Source organism: Orcinus orca, chromosome 2 (assembly GCF_937001465.1).
Source record: "Orcinus orca chromosome 2, mOrcOrc1.1, whole genome shotgun sequence".
Taxonomy (NCBI): Eukaryota; Metazoa; Chordata; class Mammalia; order Artiodactyla; family Delphinidae; genus Orcinus; species Orcinus orca.
In genome coordinates, this window is record NC_064560.1 from 183,937,460 (window position 1) to 183,953,564 (window position 16,105).

At 43.3% G+C, this 16,105-nt stretch overlaps 1 protein-coding gene across 1 annotated transcript in view; it reads left to right on the forward strand.

Annotated features, from left to right (window-relative positions):
- The first annotated feature begins 1,561 nt into the window (after nt 1–1,561).
- FLRT2 (fibronectin leucine rich transmembrane protein 2) overlaps nt 1,562–16,105 on the forward strand; it is a 102,694-nt gene continuing 88,150 nt past the window's right edge. The window contains exon 1 of the mRNA XM_033417723.2: nt 1,562–1,674. The gene's annotated coding sequence lies outside the window, so the exon portion shown is untranslated. The remainder of the gene's footprint in view (nt 1,675–16,105) is intronic.

The following is a 16,105-nucleotide window of genomic DNA, read 5'->3' on the forward strand; positions in this document are numbered from 1 at the left end:
ATTTACTGGAGGCAGGAGGAGCGGCAATGAAATGAGAGGAGAAAACCAGAAGCTTTTTTTTTTTTTTCCTTTTTCAAGAAAGAGACGTGCACCTGGTTCTCCTTGCATTACTCTTTAACCTTTGCAAAAGATTGCGAAGTGGAAACGTAGCCTGTATGCAAATCAAGCGTTTTTTTTTTTTTTTTTTTTCCCCCGCTGTCAAACCTGTTTTCTAAATCTCTGAGGCTGAATTTGGTTGTTCGTTGTAATCTATGGGGCAAGTGAACAACGCTCTTTCCAGCGGCCAGGGTGAAGGAGGAAAATGGGTGGCTTAAAATAATTATATGAAACTTCGAATTATTTTCCCTATTGAGTTATTTAAGAAGATCCGGGATCAGTGATGGGGCGGGGGGCAAATCACCAAGGTTGCCTGCATTTGAAGTTACGCCATCTTGGTTGAGAGACTTGTTATATATTTTTACCCTCTAATGTCACGTTTCGATCGTTTCTCAGTGTCTAAGTAATAGATCCTCTGGTTTAGAAGTACAACCCCGGGCGGTCAGGGGGAAATCAACTTTTGGCGCTCAGATGGTGGCACTATCCTTCAGAGCTGGAGGTGGGAGGGTGCAGGGTAGAGAGAGAGAGGGGAAGGCGTACGCGGTCTGGGTGGCATCCGCGTTGTTAGCTTCGGCGCTCGCGCTGCAACTCTCTTCAGGGAGGACAGGGTTAAAAGCCAAGGCTGACTTTGCCTCCTGGAAAGCTTTGAGTTGCAGCCGCGCCTCCCAAGCATTCTTTAAACCAGAAATGTGGGAGGGGCTCCGAGAGGGAGGGAATAGGGGAGGGAGGGAGAGAAAGAGGACTCGAGGAGGGGAGCGCGCCAGAGCGCGAGGGACCGAGGCAGAGGAGGAGTGCGGGAGCAGCGGAGGCGATCCCGCGCCTTCATTACTGTAAACACCTCCCGGGGGTGTCAGATGGGGTGGGGGTGGGGGTGGGGGCCGCGGCGCCTACATTAGCCGGGCCGGGTTGGGTCGAGGAGGCAGTAAGGTCGGAGCAGCCTCCGCACCCACGCCGGGCCGGCGCAGCCCTCGGAGCGAGCCCCGCGGCCGCCCCCGCGCACCCCGTGCGGCGCCCCACGCCGGGCTCCGCGCGGTCGGCGCACAGGCGTCTGAGTTGCGCGCACCCGCCTGGCTCTCCGGCTGCCCCCCGGGGTCCTCTGTGTCCGAGGAGCCCCGGCGCTGCTGGGCAGCTTTCCGCCGCCCTCCCGGCTCCCCCGCCTTCTTTCGGGACTCGTGGGCTCTGCCGAGGCAGAGAGGGGGGAGGCAGAGGAGAAGAGGAGGCGGGGGCCGCGGCGGCCGGAGCCGAGAGAAAGTGGCATGCTCGAGCCCTGGAGGCGGAGGTGTTGGAGGACGGGGGAAGACGATGCCGCGGCTCCGTAGGGGAGGAAGGCGAGAGCGAGCGAGGCGAGCGGGGCGCCCGGGCGCCGGCCGGCTGCGGGGAGGCGCGCGCCGCTCTGAGGCTCCGGCCTCCGCATCCCGGCGCCCCGACGCTGCGGGCGACAGGGCCGGGCTCCGGCAGCCGCCTCCGTCGCCGCCGCCACCACCCGGAGGAAAGAGCAAAAGTTTGGATCTGGGGGAGGACGCGACGCTGAGCGGGATTACTACCAGGGCTGGAAGGAGACCTCCAGAACCTTCGCAGGTAACGCACACCCCCAACCCTCTCCTTCCCTGCCTGCCCGCTGGGCTCCTGCTTCCTCCTAGCGCCTTTCCAGACGCTCGCCAGATCTGGCTGAAAGTAAGAGGGAGGCGAAGTTGAAGATCCCGGGAATGGGCAACTAGCACGGGGAGATCTACTGGAACGTTAGAGCGGGATCGAGGCGCTTCTCTGCGCAGAGTAGGCAGCTGTGCAGGGAGGCGAATCTCGCCCGGGAATGGATGGGAGCCCTCGGCCCCAGCTGGTGCCTCATCTTGTAGCTCGGAGGAAATTTAGAATGTTTATTCAGTGGCTTTTAGTATTCTTCATTCCAGAGAAATGATACGTAGATTTCACTCACTCCACCTTCACCCTCCCACTCTCTCATCCTTATTTAGTATCTTTTTAAAAATGATACGAACCCACTCTCATTCGCCTACCCAGTTTAGCTGGTGCAGGAAAGCAAATGGGGGGGAGGGAGGGAGTGGGAAAATTTCAAGCAAAGGGGAAAATTTATTCTTCCCCTTTTTAACATCCTAAGAGCCCTCCCTCCCTCCTTCCATTCACCTCTGGCTTCATAAAATAGGAACTTTCGAAGTCACATTTTGATTGAAGGGTGAGATGAAACACGTTAACCATTGGTGGTGTGAATTTGCAGTGATCGTCAGCCAAGTGTGTTTAGGGGGTTAGTGGTGTTGCGGAGAGGCCGGTTTTCCTCGGTGGCCTGATGCACCGGGGCTTGGGGGGAGTGAGTGGTCGCGTTTGTGCACTAAGGCGGGGGCAGCGGAGAGAAAACAGTCACGTTTCCTGGGCAGCAGCCTTTCTTACGCTAATAAAATAGCTCCTGCGTTTCACTCCGAGAGCAAAAAGGTGTCAGCCTCAACTCCCCGACGTCCCCTTTCCCCCAGTCGAGTTTGAGTTTCGAAGCAGCTCAACGTTTGCTGCTCTGTCTTCTTTATTATGATCATTATTTATTCACCTGGAAACTCATCGTGCCTTCTCTCGTAAATGGAAATCAGTCTCCAAGAGCTTTTGATTAATTTTAGTGCAGGAAATCTCTTGTAAAGCTTACAGTAAGCTAATCAAATGCAAAGCACAAATCCGTGTAAATGCTCGCGCAGGAGTGCAAGGTGCTGATTAGATTTCTTTACATGCTGCATTTGCTGTGCAAAGCATCTTCTAAATGGGAGCTATTGCTCCCCACTCAGCTGGGAGACTCTTTAATCACCCAGGGTCAGGGAGCTTTGGGGCATGTCCACTGGCTCACAGGCTTATTGCTAAATTTATTATGTCTAACTTCTCCCAGGCAAAAGGTAATATGAAGGCTACCTTCCATATCGGGACCGATATTGTCTGTGGACTTAGCGGTATGACCTTATTACATCTCCAACGAAAGGATCCCCCCAAATATTTTGAGGTAAATAGAATGCAGGTTGGCATTTGTCCAGGCATGTATTTGGTTGTTGCAGTATGAATCAGTATGAATGTAAAATTTTAGGTCAGTATCTGAAGTGTTAGAACTGGACTTTTTTTTTTTTTTTTTTTAATCACTGAGCAACATGCACCAGATACATAAGATCGGCAGGCCACCATGTTAGATGAAAATCAATCTTTGGGTAATCAATCTTTCATGCATAGCATGAAAAGTTGCTTATTTTCCCACAGTGTCACTAGTCCGCGAAATACAACTTTTCTTCCTCGCCTCGCCAGAAACCTCAAAACCATTTATGGATTTTTAATAATCACAGGTGACAGTGCAACACCATACTGTCATGTTGAGCTGCAAATATCTGTGACTGGAGGAGGCTGGAAGATGAAATTTCAAACATTAGTCCATGCCTCTGGCAGTAGGTACAAGAAATTGTAAAAAGACTTGAGCTAGCTGTACTGTAGCAGACCTATTACAAACCTAGCATGGAAGGAATGCTGTTTTTTTAAAAAAATGCCCATGTCTTAACACTTCAGTAGTTTCATTGCAGTTTTAGAAATTCCAGGGGATGCTTTTAACAGAAGAAGTAGATTCCCAAATGACACCATGCTGGGCTGCCTTGGGTTTCCCAAAGCAGGCATGATTTTTCCTGTATGCTAGGTTTCAGATGATGTGCTCTTATCCGAGTTTGAGTTTGACTTTGACCGCCTGGATCTAATTTGAACCTCCTCTGATACCCGTTACATTTATATTCTGGCCTGCTGGAGAGTTTGATTTAGGATTTAGACATATCTCCCAAAAGCAATCCTATATCTTCCCAGTTTGAAGCTGTGGTTTTAAGAAAGGCTCAGGTATGTACAAGTGCAGAAGCCTTATTCTGTAGAGAACCAGTGTGAGCATCTGATCTGACCCTTCAGCTTTGTACTCTACAAGGAAGAATTGCCACTTCTGCGGTCCCTAGTGTCTGAAGGTAAAAAACAGCAAGGGTGCCGGGTGGCTCTCGGTTTTGCTCGACTTAGAAGATTCGAAAAAGGTCAAGGTGATGTAATTTTATTTCTATTCCGGTTAGACCTTTCTGGATAACCATCTTTTGGTATCTTTAATTTCAATTCAAGTTCATTTTTCACTAGATTACTTTACTAACTTTGTGGTTTCTGCCACAGTGATTCAAATTCAGGCCATTAGTGACCTCTGTCTGTGAGAAGTGAGCACTCATTGTTTTTCTTTCTTCTCATCAGAGTCGACAGATTATGTGTGTGTGCGGGGGAGAACCCAATAGCTCTGTAGTTCTTTCTGAGTATTTAGATTTTCGAACTTGATATTTCTAATACAGAGTTCAGAATGGGTAATGATATTTAACAGTGGTAATAAAAATGTTACAGGCTAATAGGCTACTAAATGGTTATTCCATACAGCATTGACAAAGTGATCAACATAAATAAAACACCAGTGCTGTCCACTGCCAATAAAAGGATAGTACAGTCAGGTAGACTAATGTTTCGAGACTCACAATACTGCTGGATGTAAGTGAAATTTTATGGCCCTGAAGTGCTTATGTAACAAGGGAAACTTGAGACAAGCCCAGAACATACATGTGGGCTCTAGACTTCACAGTAGCAGTGCATGTATATCTTTTTTTTTTTTTTTTTTGCATGTATATCTTTTTAAGTTCAGCTGTGCTTCTGCTGTGAACTTATGGTCCAGATCAAGGGCGAGGCGAGGTGGGGTGTGAGAAGGGTGTCTATAAACAGATGGTCTTTTAAGGAGACTTTTTAAAATCTGATTCCTAATCCAGCTTTGTCTTCTGAGCGTTTTCAAATCAAAATTTCCATTTGAGTTGATTATCCTAAATGGTAATTGAAGACAAAGTTTACTGACTTTCTTAAGTATGCGGATACCATTATCTGGCATTTTCCAGATGGTTTTTGATCTCATGGTATTTGGGAATATAGAATTTTTAAGAGGCTTTCTCTTCCCTTGGGCAGGTTTTATGCCAGAGACATTTAAAAAGACCAATTATTATTGTTATTATTATTACTAAACTTAAGCAACTATTATAACACCCCAACTTTCTTACTTTTCCCTACCCTCCACAAATTGCTTTGCTTTTTTTTAAGTTATATTTTTCTTCTAAAACTACATGTTGGGGCTAGGAGTAAGGCTATCAGTACCTTTTTACTCCTTTCAGCAATGTGACCTCCAATTAAATATCTGTTTATAGTAAAACGTACACAGGTAAACATCAAGGACCATTTTAGGACAGAGATTCTTTTCAAGGTTTGAAATATGTTTCTTTTTAAAGGATTATGACACAAATATTGTAATAAAAATATCCTGTGTTCCAATGAATACAGAGACTTATTTCAGTTGCATGGAACAGTAAAACACTGTATTGGCAAAATAATCAGCAGTATTTTCAGTACATGGTCAAAATCTGTTAGAACCTTCATGGGTTTTTTTTCCCCCTTGGTGAATTTTGCATCTACTGGTCTTTTTGGTTTTCTTTGATTCTTTCTAATGTGGCTCTTTGAAGTTATTCAAAATTAAACAGTAGCTACTTTTCTCGGGAAATTCATCATGTTATGTTCAGGATTCCAGAGGAGTTAATGATGCAGAAAAAGTCCTGTAAAACATCTTTCTAAAAGAAGTCCTTCTCTTGCAGGCTTCCCACTTACTGGCCTCCTGTACCATTTGCAGTGAATTGGAACTCTGTTATTTATTTATTTTTCAAATACCACCTCTAACTTAATTTAATGTGGGATGTGTTTCTGCAGAAGCGAACAGCACCATGTGCTGTCCGAACAAAGCAGTGTCATTTACGGATCTGTCATAGGGAAGGTCAAAGAAAATATCCTTGTATAATTTGGGAAGTCAAAAGGCCACATTCATGATTCTTAAATACCGATCAATTGTTCTGCGGATACTCAATAAGGGCACACATTTTTCTGGCAGTTTAGTGGTTGAAGACCTCAGCCGTTTTTTGAGGCATTCACAAAATAAATCTCAGATGCTCTTACCCGTTCAGCGCTCATTAGAACTGGGCAGTCTTTCTCACTTTCTTCCCAGCTTGCTTTTAAGGGAATGTGCGAGAAACTTGGCAAAAAGTCCTCTGTTCCCCTCAGTTCACAGGTCATGTGCTGTATTTCAGTTCTCTTTATTAGAGCTTTCAACACACAGATAAAAGAATCTTCCAGCTGAACCTTTCAAGAACCTGAGGGCTTTTGGATTTAAACCTATCGAAAAATATCAGGTCTCCAAGTTCATCGATACTATTAGGCCTCAGAACACTGAAACTTCCTTCCACGGGGAGTGAAAGAACAGTGGCTCCTAAAATTAGTTCACAAATATATGGTCCATTGAAGTCAACAGAGGTCACAGGTCTGAATGGAAAACATTAGACTTATATCAGTCCCGAAATAGGCCCACGTGCTGGTGTCACTCTTAGCCCCAGCTGCCTGTGGGTGTCACTTTCATGAAAATCCAGTGTCAGAATAACCTCTATGATAGTTTTCTCTCCCACTTTGCTCCAGAGCTTCGACTCGAATATTTTGAAGAAGGGAATCATGCAGGAACTTGTAATGTTCCTCATAGATATTAGATAAAGAGGTGCTGAAGGTTAAGGGAGTAGATTGGATAAACATTTGACATAGTGGTTCCAGAAAATTCTGTTTAGGCCCTGAGGGATGACATTGACTTTCAAACATATTCCTCTTGATCATTCACCCACCTCCTCTGTTATGTTTTCCAGTTCTCACATACAGTATTTCATTTATTCCTCACAACTGCCTCTTCTGTGAGTTGGTCTGAGAAAGCCCCACTCTCCTGGCTTCTTATTGGGTAATAGGAGCCAGAAGGAAGTTGAAGGCTACCTAAGGCTGCATAGAGCCCTCCTTTAAACCATTTGACTTTGTACAAAATCATGAACGTTACATTTAATTACATAGATGCTGAATTCTCTGATACAGTTTAGAAGTTTCCTTCTTTACGAACTCACCTAAAATGATCAGAGTTGGATTTCTTAAATTTCTTAAATTAAAACTCTAAAAAATCTTACGATTGTGTAAATATTTTGATTTTAAAATAACACTTCACTGTCTCTCCCCCATTATCCTAGAGGCATGTTTGCCTGTTAGGATGGGAGTAATTTTATGAGGTCGGCTTTGTGATTTGGGACTTTTACTGTGATGGGGAATGAGAAATAGGGAGGCTGTTTCGGAGGAAAGAGAAGATGTATTTATAGAAAGAAAACCTGCATTCTCATGTCAGCACACTCCTTTCTACACTGATGACCTTGGACAAATTACTTCATCTTCTGGAGACTTAATTTCCTCTCTACAGAGTTCAACAGGGTTGTTATGGGGTCAGATAAGATTAATGTGTGTGAAAATACCTTGATAATAATTCAGTGTTATATTCCCATAAAGAGGCATTATTCAGATTGATAACATTTATCACTGCAGGACTGTCAGGTGCTAGGATAGTTCTAGGTTTTAGGTAAATAGAAGGGTAACCAAGGCAGCGTGCCCTGCTCTCCAGGAGCTTTTGTTTTTGTGAGTGTTCCGGATACCGCCCAACCAGTAAAGTGTCTGGTGGTTCTCTACATCACTCCCTCCTTTCACTTAGTGGTGCATGATCTTCTTCCGTGGTGAGTTGGGCACAAGGGCCAAACTTTCCTTCCTTGACAGCTTGGCTTGACATTGGAAAATGAATTTATCACAGATGGATTCCAGTGGGGATCTTTTGGGAAGGAACTGTCAACATTCCCTGAAGTAAGGTTGTTTCTTTTTGGATGATGGCTTTATACTTTAGCCATCCAAATGAACCTTTTGCAAAAACACAGTCATTACTAGAGTATATGATGATTTTTCAGACTTTTGTTTTGCAAAATAAGGCAGGCCAGTGCAAAAGACTGTCAGTAGTTTGGAAGCCTCCTGAGCCCATTACCAATAAATGGCCTCATTTATTAAGAAACAACACAGTCTCCAAAGCTTGGCCTTATTTTGACTTGTGAGTGTCACAAAGCCCTTGTGGGACAGTTCTTCACAACTTATTCCTTCATATTTTGTTCAGTTGTATTTTTATAATTGTCAAATCGGAGACACTTTTAATTTTAAATGTTCCAAGAGTTGAGCATGTTTATTTTACTTCCCTGATTTGTCTACATGTAGGCCTTTGTAAAGGTTAAGGTTTAATTGTTTTAAAGTTACTTAATTGAAGCCTGCAGAAAACACACATATGCGAAGTGTGTATTTATAAAACGTATGATTAGGTCATGATTCTTGATCAGAAGAGAATGTTCCTATCAGTGATTTGAATGTATGACAGTCTGGATCTGTGTTCTGGATCTGGACAGTGTTCTTTTTAGTTCTGGATTTTCTATTTGCCAGAGCTCTGACGCTTGCTTTATTCTTTTTTAAGTTGATTAGCATTTTAGTAGTACCTTGTAAAGGACCTGGCCACGGAACTATATTTTTACATGACAAATCATTTTCATAGTTTGAAAAAATTAGTCTGAATACCTTTTGTTCTGGCAGTGCCAAATGATATAATATTTGAAGAAAGAATGTTTGCTGCTACTCTGAAGAGTTCTGCTAACAACATGAGAAGAACCTGTGGGTACATATGGGGGAGGTAGTATACGTTTGTGTGCGTCTTTGAAATGCACAGACAAATCTAAGTCTTAGATACTATGGGATGGGAGTACTACTTTGCCCTTATGCTAGGTGGTGCTAATTTAGCCCAGATGTCCATACTATAATAGAACAATGAGATAACCTAACTTATTTTTGGTTGGAGATTTTCACTTCCAAATAGGTCCTAGGGAAACCCTAAATAGATAAACACACACATTGTAACAAGGGACTATACTTTTGTGTGAATGGCGTGGTACTTATGAGGAGATATTATTCTTGTAGAGGCAGAAGGTATACATCCGACGATGAAGAAAGCTTTTTCATACACTCAGGAGATTATTTTTGCCACTTACCATGCACCAGGCATGGGGTAAGACTGGAGAGGCAAACATTGGTAATGCAGGATCCCTCCACAGAGGCAACCCAGGCTGGTGAGGAGAGAGGAAGACATAAAACCTATCTGCATGGCAGTTTCATCCATGATTGAAGACAGTGCCAGGAGCACAGAGTATTAATGAAAAGAGCTTTACATTTGGAGAGAGAGTCTCAGGTTCTAATGCTGCCTTTGTCCCTTGTTAATTATGTAAACTTGGGCACACCTTAAAAATATCTTTTAGGGCTTCCCTGGTGGCGCAGTGGTTGAGAATCTGCCTGCCAATGCAGGGGACACAGGTTCGAGCCCTGGTCTGGGAAGATACCACGTGCCGCAGAGCAACTGGGCCTGTGAGCCGCAACTGCTGAACCTGCGCGTCTGGAGCCTGTGCTCCGCAACAAGAGAGGCCACGATAGTGAGAGGCCCGCGCACCGTGATGAAGAGTGGCCCCCGCTTGCCGCAACTAGAGAAAGCCCTCGCACAGAAACGAAGACCCAACACAGCCAAAAATAAATAAATAATTAAAAAATAGATATATCTTTTAGTCTTTGTCTCCTCAAGTGTAAAAATGAAAGGAAATTCTTTCTAGTCATAGAGCTGTTCTTCTGAGGATTGAGATAATTATGTAAAATATCTGCCTGTCTGGCACACAGTAGAAGCTTAATAAATGCTGACCGCAGATCCTTCTCTCTCTGAAATGATAATGATTCCATTATGTTACTCGCCCCCTCTACACATACCTCTGCATTGCCCTGGAATCCCGAAGAAGGCTTTTGACCCTTTGAACCTGTTCATTAACAGGATACAGCTTCTGCAAAAGACAGTTTTGTTATTTATGCACGTAACAGAGCATGAGGGGACAGCAAAGGAAAGCGCTCTCCACATAGTGGCAGAATGGGCTCATGGCTAGTGGGATACAGTGTGGGCTGATGGTGTGAGGGGGCACAGAGGGAAGGGACAGAGGGCAGAAAAGAGACCTCAGTTTGGGGAATCAGAAGGTGGTGTCAGCTGAGTCCTGCCTGACTTGCAATGTTTTTGGTCATTGAAAGCATAGCCTTTGGCACCCCGCCCCCCATTCACCTCCATGCCCCCTTCCAGGGTGACAGTACCTGCAGCTTGCAACAAGCCCCATGTCTAGACTGTGACCCTGGACACAGTGAGCCGAGGTTATGATGCCTCTGCCAGTCTACGGAGATTTTTTTATCAGAATTCATTTTAAACACTTGCTTCACACAATCCATCTCGCACATGACTCTTGGCAGAGTCAAGAAGATATTTTATTGTAGAAGATTAACATGTAAATCATTGCTCTGTTTATATAATGCTTATTCTGTGCTTACAGAATGATTATACCTTGCTTGTGTAATGGTAGATGCTCGAATCAGAATGATGCTCTTGGGTTATCATTTCCGTGTGGAAGAATTTCTTTCAGAAAGCCATTTTCAATTAATTTAAGTAAAAGAGCTTCTTACTGCTTCTGTGTGAGACACTCCTGAACAGCACTCAAAGGCACTGGTCAAATACACAATGCTGGGGTTATTTTCCATTTCATTATGATTACATGTATATATAGTATAATTTTTGCATTCTACTGAGCAGTTGAGACTTGGTTCTTTTTTCTTAGTACTATGAATCTATAAATTGTTGTGGGAAGGTTATATTTAAGAAGATGTTAGGAACCCCCAGCTTCCAAGTTTGGAAACACAGAGGTTTTCCTGTTAAAATCACATCATATATATGCAACACATATACATACAATCAATCACATTGGAGCAGAGAAGCAGGCACTAGAGTGTATTCTGCAAGCTCTTCACTTCTTAGTAAGTAGCTTTAGAACCAACATTCCACCCAACATAAAACAATAAGACCTTGTTTTGCTTCTTTAGAACATGTAAGAGAGATTAAAATTCTTTGGGAAATGGTTTAAAATATATTTTTTTTTTTACCCAAATAGGTAAGGAACCAGTCAAATAGTGCTGACAGCAATGGAATTTAAAGCTCAATTCTCATAATCTCTGAGTCCCAAGGGAATGCAAGGCAGACATCCATTCAAGTCACAAGCTTGTAACTGGGGATTCGACAAAGGTTGATTTTTTACTATGTGCCAGGCACCATGCTAAGTTTTGTTCTGAGCACTTGGGATACTCTTTCAAAGAAGACCTCGTCCCTCCTCCCCAGGAAATCTAATGGATTGACCTAGAGTTGCCCTTTTCCAAACTAGACTCATTTATCTGAATGAACTGGTTAAAAAACTGGAGGAGCTGGTTAAAAAATCCATGTTTCTGGGCCTGAGGCCTGGAGACCCCGATATTTTAAGTCTGTGATGAAGCCTGGGAATGTGGATGTTCAAAAGTTCCTGGGATTGGAGATCACTCACTGATAATTTTTAGAATTTTTTCCGACCCAGAGACTCAGTGGTTTTATAGTTGTCTGGTTTAGAGTAACTTGTGAATTTCTGAAAGTATTTTTCCCATATATTTTGCCACATAGGAAATATTGCTCCATTTAACCCAACTCTTCTAGGGGAACCTTCTGAGGGACCAGATGTCAGGGCTGGTTTCACTCTTGGTAGCCACAGTCTCCTGTGTGGTTTCTCCACCATCTGTCTGTACCATTCTTGGTGTCCCCAGAGTTAATCCCCTAAGAAAGCAAATCACATTGCATTACTAGTCCTATGACTTGGATTTCCTGTCCCCATGGATAAAGCCCATCCAAACTTGTTATCATGACACATGAGATCCATGACAATCTGGGTCCCGAGCATCACTGAGACCTCATTCTCCAGCACCCATCCCCAGCACCCATGCTCCAAAGATGGTAAGGCCTCTTGACAGTTAGCCTTCCCCATGCCATTTACCCTTTACATAGAATATTACTTGCTCACTCTCCATTTGGCAAACTCTTTTCCTGTAAGACACACAGGAATGACACATTCCCTCCCAGTCAAAATTAGTCATTACTTTCTCTGGGCTTCTAGGGCATTTTGTTTGTCACTTTATTAGTTCCCTGTTGGTGTTGTATTGTAGCGTGTCTGTTCATGTGTCTGTCTCTCCCAGTAGACCCAAAAACCTTGGCTCATTCATCCCATCTCCCTGGTACTAACAATAGTGCTTAATGCCCCAGGTTCTGCACAAATGTAATTGAGTGAATAAGTATATAATTGTACTGGACAATTCTGGAAAACAAGAAGATTCATAATCTAGTGATAGGGGCTGCTTCCTCAGAAGTGTTTTCCATGCCTGTAGATTGGTGGCTCAGTGGGGAAAAAATACAACCACCACCATTCTGCCTTACTGTAAGAAGGTTTGTCAGGCAAAAGCCTTTTGGTTAACCCAACCCTGATCAGCATCAAGCTCTCCAAACCTCACGTGAGGCAATTTCAAATGCCACACTCGAAGATCTGTTTAAAGAAGGAATAATTTTGCTTGATGAAGTATCTCTCTTGGCACCGAGTAAAACCATCAGTTAAGTAGATGTTCATGCAGATGTGGTTTCCATAAAATGAGAAATTTAACTTATCGTGTTAACTTTGTGTCTCTTTCCAGACAGAATTAGAGAGCAAAGCAAAGAACTTGTGACTGTTGTGCATTTGCTCTCTTTTTCATGTTGTTGCTCTTCCTTTTTGTTTTGTTTATTAGATCTTAGGCACATTATTTCCTGATGGCAATATCTGAGGAATGAGGGCCCTCCAAAGAGGAGAAAGGAAGACTAGGAATCATAGATCCTTAGTTACTCTGTCTCCACAAAGCAGGATCCACCCTAGTCCTCAGGATTTGCACATTGAATGCAGCAAAGCCCATGCAAAGGTTGCAACACATTCTAAACTTTCATGGTTTAATGTGATCACGGTAGCGACAGAAGTTGGACTTCAAGTCCTTCTTGTTGGCCAAGAGACAATTCTAACACCTTGCTGCTTTTATGGTAGACTATCGATTGATAGACAGAGAGGACTTGTTTGCAGGTGGGGGTGGTGTATGCACACATAAACACACTCTGGTCCCTCCTCCCCCTTTTTAAGCAAAATTTTCAGTGGCTAAAAGAGTAGAAGATAGTGGAGCACATTTTGATATACCCACACCTTAACCCTTGGTCCCCTCTGGGCTGTCTATATACTGGCAACACTTTCCATGCCAATAGGCGACCCATGGATGACCTGAGATGACTTTTGATAAAGCGCTCTGCTTGAGTTCTAGGGGCTAATCACAACACCCCCCAAGGATCTTACAGGGTTAATTTATGGGGCTGTTTAGAAATAATACGCTTTCCTGATTCTTGAATCATGCTGGGTATCAGTAAGGTCACATTCTCATCTAGGGGGATTAATAATAATAATAATAGTAGTAGTAATAATAATTAACAGCAGTAATTGTATTGATTATGCAATTCATTTAGGTTGCTGCTTATGCAGTTCATGTATATTATCATGTTTAAATATTCACAAAAACCTTGTATAAGAGGTTCTGTTTAGAAATACTGCTAATAACCCCAGTTTACACACAGGGAAACTGAAGTAGAGCAAATTGCGTCAGATTGCTTATCTCATTTTGTAACTGCAGTTAATTAGTTTTATAAGATAGGTGAGCGCTAGGTGATTTCCAAAATCCACTCTAACTTTATTTTTCCATGCCTTAAAATCAAATTCTGGGATGATTGCTCACCCTCCACTAGGCAGCATGTGGTCCAGATTTCCGTATTTGACTTTTTAATAGGTAAATATCTAAGAAGTAATTATTTGCTATTTGCCATTTTTGAGTGAAAGCAGTTCTTGGGTCTGTCCATGCATTTCTATAAAATGGGAAGAGAGAAGAGTCATTAATTAGAAAATAAAGTGTGACAACTTCTAGCATGTTTTCAGTACTAATGAAAGCCTGTGGTAACTACCTAGTGATTAAGGAGTCGGTTATCGGAGAGCAGACTCTCCGTTTCTTGTCTTTACCCTTTTACCAGCACTACTAATAAATAGTTAGATGGACTGATTTGAGATGCACCTCTTTTTCCCTGTGGAGGTGATAATGGATAATGGAATGGCCAAAGGGCAGATAATAACATAGAGTGAGAGTTTTCTGAGAGAGCCTGGAAATGACTGAGAATTGACTGTGCTATAAATAGATCAGATCCTCTCCTTTTCTAAATCTATGTGATTGCTCAGGTGGTAGACACTGTTAGGTGAAAAAATGACCCAGAGATGGTCTGGGAAATGCTGTTGCATGTTGATAATTTGAACATAAGCCCTGTGCTTACAAGTCGTCCCCAGTTGAATTTGATTTTTGGCCATCCCTCTTTTTTCACCCTTTCTGCTGATGCCCTCATCTCTGCATGTATTCTCATTGCATTTTATGAATTTGCAATTATTTGTCCTTCCTAGTTCTGTATAAATATTCTTAATTCTGTCTAAATTAAGTGATCCATTGCTTAATTCTTTCATTTCCCTGTAGGCAGCTAGACCATGGCTGCTGTTGTTTCTATGTTCTTTTGTCACCACATGCCCATCATCTGTCATGAGACTTCTGTGGATGGGGTGGCATAAGATGATTTCTGAGTTGGGTCAGTTTAGATGGGCTCGTGGATGGGGTGGTGTACGAAAGCACACTCTGCCCACGTGTGGTAGCAGTTTGATAAGCGGTTCCCCAGCTCCACGGCCACATGCAAACACCAGCTCTGTTGGCCCTCCGGTGAATTCTGTGTTATTTCTGTCTATGGCAGAAATTTTACCTAATGCTTTGTGTCCACTATCTGTGAGCTCACTTAAGGTGAAGGCCTTGCCCAACAAATGTTTGAGGAGCTAAATTGAACCAAAGCATTTGCTCTCTGCAGTTTGCAGCTGAGAAGTGATCAGGCCACGTGGAAGAAACTGAAACAGACCAGTGTCAGTCTTGCTGGAAATGGCTGCCTGGTCTCTTTGGACCATGCACAGACCTATAAAGGATCAGCCTGCGACCCAGGGTCACTCTTCCCTCTCCACTAGGAGTGGTGGACTCACTTGGATTTTGTTGCAATTCAATGTCGGTATGTCATTTTAAACAAAGTCTCACTCTGTTTAATTCATATGTCTTTATTAAACAAGATCCGCTGTCTAGAACCACTGCTTTGAGTCATCTTTAATTACTCACTTTCAACTGTTCTGTCACTAGTTTTATGCATCTTTCAAAAATTCTGTCCTCCTTGCCCTTTCACTTTGGCTGCATTGCAGTTAAACCCAGGTATGTCTTTCCTCCCCTGACTTGCACACCACAGCTGTTCTTCCTCATTTTCAGGCGGATCCTACTGCTTTCCATTACTCACAGAGTCAAGGCTAAACTTTTTTTTTTTTTTTTTTTTTGTAGTACGCGGGCCTCTCACTGTTGTGGCCTCTCCCTTTGCGGAGCACAGGCTCCGGATGCGCAGGCTCAGTGGCCATGGCTTACGGGCCCAGCCACTCCGCAGCATGTGGGATCTTCCCAGACCGGGGCACGAACCCATGTCCCCTGCATCGGAGGACTCTCAACCATTGCACCACCAGGGAAGCCCAAGGCTAAACTTTTAAGCTTGACACTCAAGGCCATTCTTTCCGTGCCTTTCCTTTATCTTCCCAAAGAAAGTTAATCTTCTCTTCTGAACTAAATGTAGGGTGAGCCCTCACTTTTATCTTTATAATAGTCTCATTGTGGTGTAAAATTTTACCTGGTGCTTTGTGTCCACTGTCTGTGAGCTCCTTTAGGGAGAAGGCCATGCCCAGTAAATGTTTGAGGATACTCTATCTGGTATCCATCCATACCAGATACTCAGGTATCTGACTCCAACCTACCTCTGAAACTTATAGCACAAGTCTCTATCTCCATCAACATATACTACTTCCCATAATTTTCAGTACTGAGAAAATTCATATTAACACAAGTTTGCAGAAATAACTCATGCATTTGAATTTCAAAGTTATCTAATAGAAGCTTCCCTTGTTCCCTCTGTGGAACACTTTGTCAAAGCAGTGCACTCTTGCTTTGAAAACAGGAAGGTAGAACATTCCAA